The sequence below is a fragment of the Bubalus bubalis genome, chromosome 3 (assembly GCF_019923935.1).
Source record: "Bubalus bubalis isolate 160015118507 breed Murrah chromosome 3, NDDB_SH_1, whole genome shotgun sequence".
Classification (NCBI taxonomy): domain Eukaryota; kingdom Metazoa; phylum Chordata; class Mammalia; order Artiodactyla; family Bovidae; genus Bubalus; species Bubalus bubalis.
Genome location: NC_059159.1, coordinates 85,023,772 through 85,038,118, shown reverse-complemented (window position 1 = coordinate 85,038,118; position 14,347 = coordinate 85,023,772). Strand labels below are relative to the sequence as shown.

The 14,347-nt window shown below is 38.6% G+C and overlaps 1 long non-coding RNA gene across 1 annotated transcript; it reads right to left on the bottom strand.

Annotated features, from left to right (window-relative positions):
- Positions 1-350: 350 nt before the first annotated feature.
- On the bottom strand, positions 351-13,410 carry LOC123332404. The gene is made up of 3 exons (XR_006549196.2): positions 13,354-13,410; positions 694-829; positions 351-400 (listed from the first exon to the last, which is right to left on the bottom strand). It is a non-coding gene; the product is annotated as an uncharacterized LOC123332404 (long non-coding RNA).
- Between the last annotated feature and the right edge of the window lie 937 nt (positions 13,411-14,347).

Genomic DNA, 14,347 nt, shown 5'->3' with positions numbered 1-14,347 from the left:
TTTGCGACCCCATGAATCACAGCACGCCAGGCCTCCCTGTCCATCACCATCTTCCGGAGTTCACTCAAACTCACGTCCATCGAGTCGATGATGCCATCCAGCCATCTCATCCTCTGTCATCCCCTTTTCCTCTTGCCCCCAATCCCTCCCAGCATCAGAGTCTTTTCCAATGAGTCAACTCTTCGCATGAGGTGGCCAAAGTATTGGAGTTTCAGCTTTAGCATCAGTCCTTCCAAAGAACACCCAGGACTGATCTCCTTTAGAATGGACTGGTTGGATCTCCTTGCAGTCCAAGGGACTCTCAAGAGTCTTCTCCAACAACAAAGGAATACATCAGGGCTGTATATTGTCACCTTGCTTATTTAACTTATATGCAGAGTACATCATGAGAAACACTGGTCTGGAAGAAGCAAAAACTGGAATCAAGACTGCCATAATGGGGAATACATGTATACCTGTGGCGGATTCATGTTGCTATATGGCAAAACCAATAAAATATTGTAAAGTTAAAAAATAAAAGAAAAAGAAAAAAAAGACTGCCAAGGATGGGTAAGTGTCCCCTTTAGGAGGCAGGAAGGAAGGGACATTCTAGCCAGGAGAACACCATGTGCGAAGGAAAAACGTGGAGACCAGAAAATGTGTGACACGTTCAGGGAACAACAAGGACCTCAAGGACTACAGAGAATGTTGTACCTGGGAGCGTGGAGGGGGAGGACCCAGACCAAGAAGGACTTCGTTTGCTCTTCTGGGAGCCTGGACCTAATCCTCTTGATGAAGGGTCTCCTTAGGAGGAGCAGAGATCACAGTGGCAGCAGGGGGCAGGTTGGTTCTGAGGGGACATCAGAAGAAAGTTAACTTTGTCTTTGTGTTCCTCTTGCACTGACTTTGGCGATGCATTGTTCCTTTGCATTGTGACACCAGATGTACCAAGTAGCAGAAGCCAGCTGGACCATAAGCCATAGAGTATGCTGTGGACATATTCTCAATGAGCTAGGCCTGTGCTTCTAGAAAGAGCCTCCCTCAAATAGGGTTTATGTGCCCCTAACTTGCACTCCCACATCATTTGTCACTACTTCTACAGTGCTCTTAGCACACTGAATTCTTCCATTACATGTCTAACTGCCACTCTGGCCACTGGCGTCCCACTTGCTCGGGCCCCAGTGAGGTTTGTAAGGCACTGGGCGTGAATAGGACCGCAGTGTGATCCCCGATATTCAGCTGCACTTTGGATAAAACCCCAACAAGGCCCTTCTTTAGTCCCATGGACAACTTGCACTCCACTAGCTCTTGCCTCCTCAAGACCTACACCACATACACACAAATATGCACACACAAGCACACATGCATATACACACACACTTGGACCTTATCTCAGACTACCCGTGGCTTTGGAGCCATGAGGGCTCAGGCAGCTGTATCCAGCCAAGCAGCCCTGTCACAGAAAGCACGGGCCACAGACACAGACAAATGCTATAGACGCTCATGTCTCTCCCCTCAAATTCCTATGTGGAAACCTAACTCCCAATATGATAGTGTTAAGGGGTCAGGCCTTTGGGAAGTGATCAGGCCACAAGGGCAGAGCCCTCAAAAATGGGATTGGTTTTGTTATAAAAGAGACCCCAGAGAACTCCCTTGCCCTTCTGTCATGTGAGGACATCCATCTGTGAACTGGGAGCTGACACTCACCAGACATCAAATCTGTAGGCACCTTGATCTGGGACTTCCCCAGCTCCAGACTATAAGAAATAAATTTCTATTGTTTATAAGCCTCCCAGTTCATTCTGGAGTGACAGCCTGAATGGATTAAGACAACAGGCTACAGTGGAAGGATGGGAGCAGCCTTGCCCCTGCAGACAAGGAGACCCCCAAGCACCTCTGTAATGTCCTCTGCATTTGGACCAGGGTCCCGGGCTGGCTCGTGAGGCTGTGAACCACTGCAATTGGGCGTTAGTGTTAATTTACTCTCATTTCTATATGTTATTAGAGAAATATAGAAAAGTTCAAAGTTCAAACATAATACTTATATTTCTACCACCTAGAATTAATAACTGTTAACGTTTTGTCATAGTTGCTCTCAGGGTTCTTTAAGAAACAAAAACTTGTAGATAAATCTAAATATCTCTTAAAGATGACTCTCTCATTCCTCATCCCCTTTCCCAGAGGTTATGATCAAAATAAATTTTGCACTACCAAATTAGTTTTCATCATTTTACATATATATAGTAATATCCATATGCTGTCATCTTATTTGTGCTCTTAATTTTATAAAAGTCAGTATATAATTTTACTTTGTTTCACATATTATTATTATTATTTTACATAGATTCTTGATGATTTTAACTGGTCTAGATCATCATATAAATATATCATAATTTATTTTCTTACCTACTGAGAGGCATTAAGGGAGTAGTTAATTTTTTGGTGATACAAAAATATGTTATAATGAACATCTCTCTGTCTCTATGCCTGCCTGCCTGCCTGTCTGTCTCTCTCTCGTCTTAATTTAAGACTTAGATGCATAGAGAAGGTTAAGTTGGGTAGCCAATTTTATGGAATAATGCCTTAAATAAGTTTTCTTTTCAGTGCAAATCAAAACCACAATGAGGCATCACCTCACATTGATCAGAATGGTTATCACCAAAACGTCTACAAATAATTTATGCTGGACAGGGCATGGAGAAAAAGGAACTCTCCTAGAGTGTTGGAAGGAATGTACATTAGTTCAAACACTATGGAAAACAGTGGTTATTTCAAAAACTAAAAATAGATATACTATATGTTCCAGAAATCCTATTCCTGGGTATATATCCAGAAAAGATGAAAGCCCTAATTTGAAAAGATACAAACACTCCAATGTTCACAGCAGCACTATTTACATTAGTCAGGACATGGGAACAACCCAAGTGCCCAGCAACAGATGATTGACTTAAGGAGATGTGGTATATGTATATACAATGGAATATTACTCAGCCATAAAAAGAATGAAATATTGCCTTTTCAGCAACATAGGTGAACCTAGAGAATATAATACTTAGTGAAATAAGTCAGACAAAGAAAAATGAATATTATAGGATATCACTTACATGTGGAATCTAAAAGATAATTAATAGAAATGTACAAAACAGAAACATACAGACATAGAAAACAAACTTATGGTTACCGAAAGGGAAAAGGAGTGGGGAAGGAATAAATTAGGAGCATGGGAATAACAGATACAATAAATAGATAGTAATACATAAAATAGATAAGCAACAGGATTTACTGCATAGCACAGGGAACTATGTTCAATATCTTATAATAACCTATCATGGATAACATCTGAAAAAGAATATATAACTGAATCACTTTGAATTACACCTGGAACTAACACAGTGTTGTAAATCAACTGTATTTCAATAAAAATATAGATTTCCTTCTCTTAGGGTGTCAATATCATAAGGTCCTTTGGCAACTAGTACTCACTCAGTTCATCTTGGTTAAGTGAATGAATGGTGGACATATGATAGGTAAATGAAAGAAGGATCAGTTAGCAAGCTACTTTTAGATTTATTTACCATAAATATCTATTGTATGTATTTATTGTATATCCATGACTAATATTACTGGGAATCCACATCTTTAACAAATAACCTATTGTTACTTTTCTTTAAACTATTATTAAATACTTTTTAATGCATCTGTTTGTAAGTAAATGGATTTTTTCAAAGAGTTGTAAAATAATTGCTTTTAATATTGCTTCTCTGGTGTCGCTGTTTGGAAAATCCTTTTTATCATGAGCAATGACACTTCAGCATACTTTTCTACATAGTCACAAATTTTTAATTAAGAAAGTATTCCTAATTTAAGTTAAGTGTTAGTCAATTAAGTGTTGAACTTAGAAGGACATAATCACAATGTATATGTGTTTTCAAAGATATCTTTATTTCTCCCTGTCCTTTTCACTTAAAATTACAAACACTATTTATGCTCATTGTAACAAACCAAGCAGTATCATTTAATCCAAAAATATTTGTTAAGGCTCACTATTTTCCAAGCAATCTGATAAAGCAGGTAGATATAATAAGATGAACAGGTAGGAAATCAGAGATTCATATCACTCTTTCAACAAATGCTGTTAGATATCAGGGACTAAATCATGTCCTAAGGATACCAAAATGGGTAAGACATCATGATTGGTTTTTAAGAGCTTACTGCCTGGTAAAAACATAAAGAATATACAAGATACTCTCTACTGGAGAAGAATAGAGCATACAGTTTTATGGCATCCCTTGGTGATCTGGGGAATTTTTTGTTGGCTGGAGCTGAGGTAAAATTAAGCCACTGTGCCATGTGGAAAGTCTGATAAAATATTAAGCCCCACAACTGAGAGATAATCAAGGCAAATGAAATAAATAGTAGTTGTAGACTAACATCAAAGGCCTGAGTCAGGTCTAGTTTCTTAGTAACTTTTATTAAGTTACTTAGAAGTTTATAACATAGTGAACGTTTCTTACTCCTTTTCATATAACTTCATTTTGAGGGACAATTTAACTAAATTGAAGAGAATATTAAAACTGTGGCTTGAGAAGTCTTTCTTTCAATTCCTTTAAGGCCAGAAGTATATAACCACATTAAAAGTAAAATTTAGCACAAAGAACACTTTCAAGCTTTTAATAGGGGAATATGTCTGTCCTTACGTTTTCTGATCCAACAATTCTAACAAACTGGAATTGATTTTTACCAAGGCTGTAAGCCTGATAACTGTTTGAATGTGTCTTGTATATTTTGTCATCTTTTATTAGAAAAGAATAACATTGATTTGTATATTCTATCCTATTATACATGTGTTGGTGTGTGTAATTTCTTAGTGATAGATAAAGAAAGAAATAAAATGATACAAGAATAAATTCCAGCTCTTATAACCTGAACTTCAAATCCTAACCTAAAGACCTTTTCTCCTCTACAAAAATAATGGAAATAAGATCAAATGTACTCTCTTAGAAACACAATTTTAAGCAGTCTTTTAAGAAGTCATTCATTTCAGAGTTTGTCCCTGGCTTCAATAAGAAAATAATTTCCTTAATCTTTTCTTTCCTTGAATCTAGTCTCCTTCTCTTTCTAATCTGTTTTGTTTTCCACAAAGTTCTTTTAAAACATGAAATACCCATATGTGTGTTTCTTTCTTCCCTTCAGCAGCTGCATTCTCCACCACATATTTACATAATCTGGTTGACCAGCTCATCAGTCCATCCCTTCATGTGGAAATCACTGGAGTCCACAGGCCTCTCAGGGGTGGCGCTGCACTAATTATCTGTATGACATTGCTAGAGGAGCCATACTTGCTCCGGACTCATTTTGAACTTATCAAGGAAGGATGTGGATGACATCAGGGAAGGATTTTACAAGACTCTGTCTAGACTGCCAAAACAATCTGTGGTGGGAGAAAATTGCGTAAATATGGGCTACCAGGAAACAGTCATTTTTCTTCTCCCCTCCTTGTGGTCTTTTTTTGGTGTGGGACAGAGTGCAGCCTGGGTTGGCAATTCTGTAAATTATACTCTTTGAATCATGTAATAATAACTCAAGGACCAGAATGATTTAATGCCATATGGTAAGTGAATGTGGGAATCATCTCAGACCAAATAAATAAATAGAAGAAGCAAGTGACTCTGAGCTAGTTTTAACTTACATGTTTCTTCCAAATTTCTTAGCTTTATCCCAAGTTTTGTGGGTATTCCAGATAGACAGACACTCTAAGGATAAATAATAGGTGGACAAGTAATGATCCAGAATTTCTCCTTTGTATGGAAGACAGTTTCAACCCAGAGCCAACCCATTGGTATGTATAAGGCAGTCTATGCCTGTACCCTAGCTACTAGGATCTGGTGGAGGGGAGTCCCTGATCAGTTTAATTGGAAAATAAAAAGATAGCCAATGCCCTCTATGTTCCAAATTGTGTTTTTTTCCAGACATACAAAGATCTACTGTCTTAATGTGATTATTTGCTTGGTCCAACTCTTTAAGAGCGTTACTGGGTGAGTTTTCTTCATTGAATCTACTTTTTAATTCTTGCACCCAAAAATCAACACAAAAAAGAAAACAGATGCACTTCTTGAAGTGTTAGGCCCGACAAACCTGTGTTATAGGCAACTTTTTTCTCTATTTTTAACAAAGCCTGACACACAGAAAGGAATCAGAGTTATATAGAACTGAATACAAAATCCTAAAAAAAGATTACTTTTCTTCCTCCATAGTTTCCTTCTCTGGATTCCTATTCCATTTTTGGCCTAAATTCTCTTTACCCTACCTACTAACCACCATTTACCATTATGCCACTTTAGATCATAAAAATCTATTCCAAACTGGCCTATTTGGGGCACAGTTTTTCAGACTAGATAAAAGTTACTGAACATTCAGACTAGGGTATAAGTGACCAACTATGCTGCATAACAAATCATCTAAAAACTTAGTAGCTTAAAATAGCTAATATTTTTGTTATATTTCATGATTCTCTGGATTGGCAAGGACCAGTTTGGTGGCTTCTTTGCCAGTCACACTTGACTTTTCTTATGAGGTTGCAAGCAGATAGCCTCTGGGCTACAGACAGGACATGGTGATTGGCTCCTTGTTGTTTCTCTACAGGCCTTTCATCTTCCAGGGCCTCATCATATGGTCATTCTCTCTATCAGAGTAACCTGGATTTCTTACATGGTAGCTTATGGCTTTAAAGGAATAAACCAAGTTTCCAAGCCTTCTTAATGGGCTTTGAGGTGTCAGCAGATTACTTTCTTCTTAGGCCCAACCTAGATTCATTGAGGAAAGACAAACTCTTGGTGGGAGGGACAGTGTGTACACACACACAGGAACAGAATTAGTTGGGGCCATTTGTAAAGATTAACTGTATACTAGGTATCTATCTATTAGGTAAGAAAGAAAGAGGGGGAGAGAGAGAGAAGGAAGGAAGGAAAAGAAAATGAATGAAAGAAATATACAAAAAGAAAACAAAACGATTTTTACAAAAGTTGATCCTTTCAGGAGTGCACTCCTATTGTTGGGCATCTTGGGCAGCATGCTGCTGCTGCTGCTGCTGCCACTTCAGTCGTGTCCGACTCTGAGTGACCCCATAGACAGCAGCCCACCAGGCTCCTCCGTCCATGGGATTTTCCAGGCAGGAGTACTGGAGTGGGGTGCCATTGCCTTCTCCGTAGGCAGCATGACTAAACTACAAAGGAGATGACTTGAAGCACACTTCCAGGTCAAATTGCACCAGGTGAAGACATTTTACATTGACTTAAGTCAATCTATCCTGGCCATACCTCCACATCTGTCCTGAGAACATAGCTCCTACCTCAACCTTAATTTATGAAGAACTGGGATGACCAGCGAACCTCATTACACAGCACAATCTTCTGCCATACAATGAGAAACCTTGGAGAATCTATGAACTGGATAAGAGGTAGAAGCCAAGTAAGCAAGGGTAAAATGAGTATATATGAAGTCTTTGAGACAGAAAATGTGGCGTGGATGGGCAACAGTGAGCAGCTGAGGTTCAAAGGGAAATTGGCATTAGAAATCCGAGGTTCTGGTCACATTTCTGTCATTTGCTAAGACTGTGACCTCTACCAGATCATTGGAGTTCTTGAACCTACAGTTTCCTCAACTGGACAATGAGGGTATAGAGCTGCCAACTTTGTAGGCTGTAGGGTTGAACCTACATGAGTACAGTAGAAAGAAATGCATGAGTACTATTCTTTTGTAAGCTTTAAAGTGTTTTGCCAATGCAAACTATCAAGAGTATAAGATGAAAGTTAGTAGGAGATTCCGCAATGGCTCAGTGGTAAAGAATCCACCTGCAATGCAGGAGATGGAGGTTCAATCCCTAGGTTGGGAAGATACCCTGGAGAAGGAAATGGCAACTCACTCCAGTATTCTTGTCTGGGAAATCCCATGGACAGAGGAGCCTGATGGGCTACAGTTCATGGAATCACAAAGAGTCGGACACAACTGAGCACTCACAGACACACTCACAGTAGGAAATAAGCTAGAAACATACTGTAGTTTATGACACATTATATGAAGAAAATAATACAAAACTTAAGTGCAGTTTAGCTGGAAGAAATTTAAATGCACATAAGCCACATGGATGGCCTGAATAATAAAGCTGTTCAATCTAAAAATACACTTTATAATGCTCTTTCATTTGAATTTATACTCATGGTTTCTCTGGAAATCATTTAAAAAGTTTTAGTTACCTAGTGTTATTTGCAATGCCTCTACATTTGTATTTAAAGCAGAGATGAACATCAACAGAAGTTATTCCATTATTTAAGTTCCATAGGTGTTTGCCTCTCAAATCCTAGGACAATTAGCAGACTTGCACTAATGCTTACATAAGACCTCATCAAGAACAATGAGTCACAGGGAAAATTGTTTTACACAAAACAGTTAACTCCTTATCCTTGACTCAGAAAAACTGACTGGCTTTTGACCAGATGTAGTAAGGAGAGGAGACAGGGAGACACAAGAGAAAGAGCTTTTTCCTCCTGCTCTTAGCACATGGTTCAAAGGGTGTGTCGACACATAAATTCTAGGAGTAGTACTGACACATGAGTTTTCACACACATGTGGAATGAGGAGTTAGTTAAGGGTGTACTTGCAGCCCTGTGTGGGTTTTCCCTTGTCTCCCTATTGAAAAATAAAGTGCCTCATTTACCTAAAGAGAATGACTCACTTATAGAGCCTCCCTTGAACCCTGAGGCTCCAGGAACCTGTGTGTAGTCTCCAGGAGGACTACAGTGGGTCAGAGCTGAGCAAGCAAGATGGGACACTTGCCAGGAACCAACTGCACGGGATTGAAGATGGCGCAACAGGTCATGATTCAGCACTCAGGAAAGTGGATTCAGGTAGTGGGATGATCTTGCCTTTTCTCTATTTCACTCAAATTGATGTTAATGCCTCTTTGAAGAAGAAGGATGTCAAGATGACTCATTTTCATATTTTATCACCTACTCTTAGAACATAGAGTATCAGTTCTTAGAATTATCTCCTTTCCATGTTTGTAAATCACGAAGATACTACGCCTGAAGAAACAAGCCTGTGAAGGAACCCAAAGAGAAAGATTCACAGGTGTGTGATAGACTGATTCTTCAAGAAAGGACATTCCTTGGCAAATTTGATTCAGGGACACAGAAGTTATGCAGACAGCAAATCCAGATTATTTCTGTGAATGGAGCCACAGATAAAATGTCCTTGAATAATATATCAACCTTAGATTTAAAGAATAGGATACATAACTTGTAAAATCATTCTTTTAAAAAAACTACTTAATTTTGCTTAAATATTTGGAACCCTGAGATGGGAATATCTTTAAATTTAATCATTTGTATAAGAATTCACTGGTACTATGTACATTGTTTGAAGTCAGTTATTGCATAAAAACAAAAGAGGGGCTACATGGTTGTTTGAGGAAATGCCTTTTGAGTTCTTTAATATAAATTATAACCAAATAAACTGAAAGACAGGAGAAAAATGATGTGATGGACAATGGAAGGAGAGGTGAAGGGCTGTTTGATCTCCGGGACCCTGACATAAACTCCATTAAGCCCACCAGGATCCTGGTGGTCTGTGGGATCGTGCTCAACAGACGTAGAGCTGTGCTTTGAAAAAGAAGCAGCGGTTCAATCAGCCACGGTAGCGATTTCCATCAGCAGAGTTCAAACTCATATCGGAAGCCAACCTCCTATCCGTGATGCCAGAGGGCCTCCATCTGAAGGTGACTCACTTGGCACTCTTCAACAGAATGGGGCATCTAATTAATCTTTTTTAAAAAAGTCCTACTGATTTCTCTTTCCTCTTGTGAGGTATCTCAGGATGTACTAAAAACAATAATTTGGTTCTTTTGTTTTCCTTAGTCATCTCAAGAAACCCACCTTAGAGGAGATAGGGAAAAACTGTGTGTATGTGTGTGCATGGGTGTGTGTGGATATATACACACACATATTTAAGAGTGTAAAGCAAAGTAATGACCAGAAAGAGGTATTTTTCTTCTGTCACAGTTTTAATTTGCTCTGTCCATTTTTCAATTTAGACTGTTGGAATAAAACCCAAAGCTCACTTATTTATGTGAATGGTTCTTGGGGATGATTCATCCATATTCTATTTCTGAGCTAGGGTTTTTTAAAGCATTAAAGAGAAATAAGAAATAAACTTTTCTGCTTTAAGACCTAATCTCTGTAGTGAAATAATTTTGAGGTGTTGCAACAGGTACTACATGGGGTAGGCAACATGCTACAGGGAAAAGAGCACCAGAGCTGGGATCAGGAGACCTTGATTCTTGCCCTGATACTAGTTTTACTTAGGTCATACTTATCAAAGTGGTTAACCACTTGGGGTCTAAACTTTCTAAGCTGTAAAATGAAAGGGTTATATTGAGTCATCTTTATGGTCTCTTCCAGCTTTCATATTCTATTATTCTTTTCATAGTATGTAAGTTGAAAATGTAGAAAAGTCACAGATATGAAAAGAGTCAATTCATTGTTTCTAATATCATGATGTGATTTCATACAGAGTTGATCCAACAGCTGGAGGTCTTATTACAAAATATTAAATGTTTGAAAAATATTCAATTGACCAGGAAGTAGATGATTTTAGGTTGAATGTCCTACTAGACTACAAAGAATATAAAAATTTAAAATAGCATAATTAGGATCAGTTTACCTAGTCCAATTTTTCTTTCTCTGATACTAGCTCCAAGGGGGTATTTTTATGATTAAACATCCATGTTGACTTGTGCTAAAGACTTCTAAAACATAGAGATAGCCATTAAATGCCCATAATGTTGCCTTAACAATTAAGTTTACATATTTCAAGTTACATGTATCCTTCTGGCAATTATTTTCAGAAAAAAAGTTTAAATAGTATATGCTTTTCTTAGTAAATTAAGAACAAGACTCCTATGTCCTCTCTAAGATCTCTTTCTAGGCAAGTCCGTCCAATCCCAGAAATATATTATTTTTGTATAAACACCTAAGAACCAAATCCATATTGTCTCTGGAAAAGCCCCCTTGGAAGCCTCTGTGACAATTTAAATCCAATTTCATTGTCTTCCTGCCAAAATCTACTCCTCCTCGTCCTGGGTTTTCCATCTTGGTTGTTGTCTCTGTCTATCAGTCATCCAAGTTAAAACCTGGCAGTCATCTCTACAAATATTTCTAACTCACACACCACATTCAAATGTTTTAAGAACCAGCAAATTAGTGGCAACTCCGTGTGTGTGTTTGTGTGTGTGTGTGTGTGTGTGTGGCTAAAACATTCTCTTATTATTTTCTGTGCAATGATACTGTAATTTCAATGTACCAAAAGACAGTACAGTTAAAGAATCTCACATGAAATTTAATTTTCTGTCAAATGCAATCCTCCCCACTTATCCAAATAACTGGATTTTACCTACATGGCTCTTAGCTTTTGGCTTCAGTGTGGAAACTTCTAATTGTTCAAGTGGTCCTAAGCCTCAAATCAATATGGCTCATTCATGATTGGGGCAAATGACAGAACTCTGTTACAAAAACCTACAAACTGAAACTCAGAAGGGAATTTCCAGGTTACTGCTCCAGCAGGAGGAAAAGGATGGGCTAATCCCTTGATTACTTTTCTCAGAATAGAGATTGAAATACTTTTCCTATTCTCCCCAATGGACTAATCCAATTAGCCTTTATACAGGTGAAAACCACAAGGCCTTAATCAAAGGGACAGGCCTTTATACATATACACCAGTGCTTCTCAAAGTGTAGCCTCTAGACCACAAATTCTTGGGTGCCACCCTAGATCTTTTGAATAAAAATCTCTGGGCACATACACAGGAGTCTATTTTAACAAGCCCTTCCAGTGATTCTGATGCACGCTAGTCTGAGACCACTACTCTCCTAAAGTAAAAACTGCAAGCATTGAATTTAAATATATCTTCATGTCTACTTCAGTTTAGACATGCAGATATTTACTGGAAAGGATATCATGAACTTAGACCTCGCTTGTTAAAAACTAAGTCAACTTTTATAATAGACAACATTATGAATAATCTCTAATCCTCACAAAAAGGAAAAAAAGTTCTTGATGGGGTAGCTCTAAATCTCACAAGTTTTGGTCTCCAAAGAAAGCAGCTTTAATTTGTTTTGAAAATTCTACTGTAGAACCCTTTTTATATCCATTTCCTCAAATCTATTCTTACTATTATGACCTGAATTTATGACCTGACCATAATTATTCACAAAGACTATTTAGTAGTTTCCTAAAAGTTTGGTGGTTTGATTGCTAAGTCATGTCTGACTCTTGCGACTCCATGGACTGTAGCCTGCTGGGCTCCTCTGTCCATGGAATTCTACAGTCAAATCATGTTATTCCATTGCCTCAACATTGCTGTGTAAAAGTGCTTTTCCTATGTTTTAGTTAGATCACAAATTACTCCTCTGTGCTGTGGTTTCAAACCTTCTTTCTATAGTCTCTAGTTTGGTTACATCGGACCATTCACCAAGGCTCAAACATATATTTGCTTCAACAATTGGGCCTTTACTCATTGTCCTGCAAATGAAAAGATCTTACCACATCTTCTATTAAAGTTCTATATCTTCCTGAGATACTTTCTCCAATTCTCACTGGAATTAATTTCATCCTTCCCTAATCCTAGGAAGAATGAAAGGGATGTTCAGTTCAGTTCAGTTCAGTCGCTCAGTCGTGTCCAACTCTATACCTTCTAATTTTGTTGTGTGTTACTATCTGATTTAATCTTTATAACCATATAAAGTAATTCTAATGATTCCAATTTTACAGATGAGAAAGTTGAGGTTTGAAGAGACCAAGAGATTTGGCCAGAATCACACTGATAATAACTGGTAGACAAACAATGCAAATCCAGACCTATTTGTGGCTTAGGGCTGATGACCTCTTGATTTATTATGATGTGTCTCCATCTAACCTTTATTTCAATATTAAAGCACATATATGACTATCTTCCATAAACTGAAGGAAGGTATCATTTGCCTCAGATGCCTGTTGCTGTTACAATATGCTGCATATATAAATGCTTAATAAAAGTTTGTTGTAATAAAATTGAATTGAATCCATTCCGAGTCACTTTTAACTGAGATATTTTTCAAATGCAGTAATGCCGAGGACCAGCCCCAGCTGATCCAGGGTATTCGAAGGAGAGACGGTGTAGGTGAGGGTCAGGAAACAACTGCTTAATTAAACGTTAATTAAGGATATAAAGAGTAATAGAATGAGGATAGCTCAGTAGGAAATTCAGTGGAGAAAAGAGGCTGAGTAGCTTGGTTTACGCGGGAGACCAATAAAACTTCAAGACAAGAAGTTTGCACCACTTACGTAGGCCGCAGGCGTCCTTCTGTTCTCCCAAAGGAGAGGAGACACTGAGGCCTCCCCGGTTGGATCTTAGAAGCCCAGGCATAATTAGCAAGCATGGCGGGTTCCATGCTCCAGATGGAGACTCAGCCAGAATTTGGGAGAGAGAGTGACATGGGGAGACCAAGTTTCAGTGAACAAGGCCCGCACTTTATTTTCCAAAGTAGCTTTTATACCTTAAGTTGTGCATAGAGGATAATGGGGGAAGGGGTGGAGTCATGCAAGGACAGCAGTTCCTGGTCCTAATCGAAGCCAGGCTTTCAAACTTATCATATGCAAAAGTTCAGGTGAATTACATCATCTTCTGGCCCGGAGGCCTGTTAACATTTTAAGAAACTTATTTTTCTCTAAAGGTGATTATTCCAAAGTCAGGCACCAGCCTCCAAAAAAGCATTGGCCAAAGCTGCATTTTACATTTCTATACACCCATTATATCAATCAATACACTGCCAAGGACACAGTAGGTAAGGAGTATGGAGACTTAGCAGCAAACATTGGCTCAATAAGTGAAAAACCCTTCACCAATACAATTTCTAATCAATCTTTTAACTACTCAAAAGAATCTGTGTTTAGACAGTTTAGAACATCTCCTGCCTCTCACAGTTGGGAGGCTCTGAACAATCACATGTGGCCAGAAAAACCTATTCAGGCAGGCTAGAGGACTTCCAAAGGAGTTTGTAGGTTAAACACTGTCACACCCAGGAATTATTAACTGGAGCTGTAAGCTAACTCTTTTTTCAGAGAGAGGTAGTGGGGGACAGCCCCCTGTAAAGTCAGAGGTGTAGGTGAAAGCACAAAGCAGAAAGTAGGCAGACTGGTTTTGGGGGTAGATGCTCGAGAATTTCCAGGGGGACTCCTGAGGCTCGATCCCGCCTTTGTCTATGCCGAGCCTCCTTCCTCATGACCTTTGTCATGGGCGGAGTTCCTCACACTGGCTCCCGGCAGTGATAGAATTCCA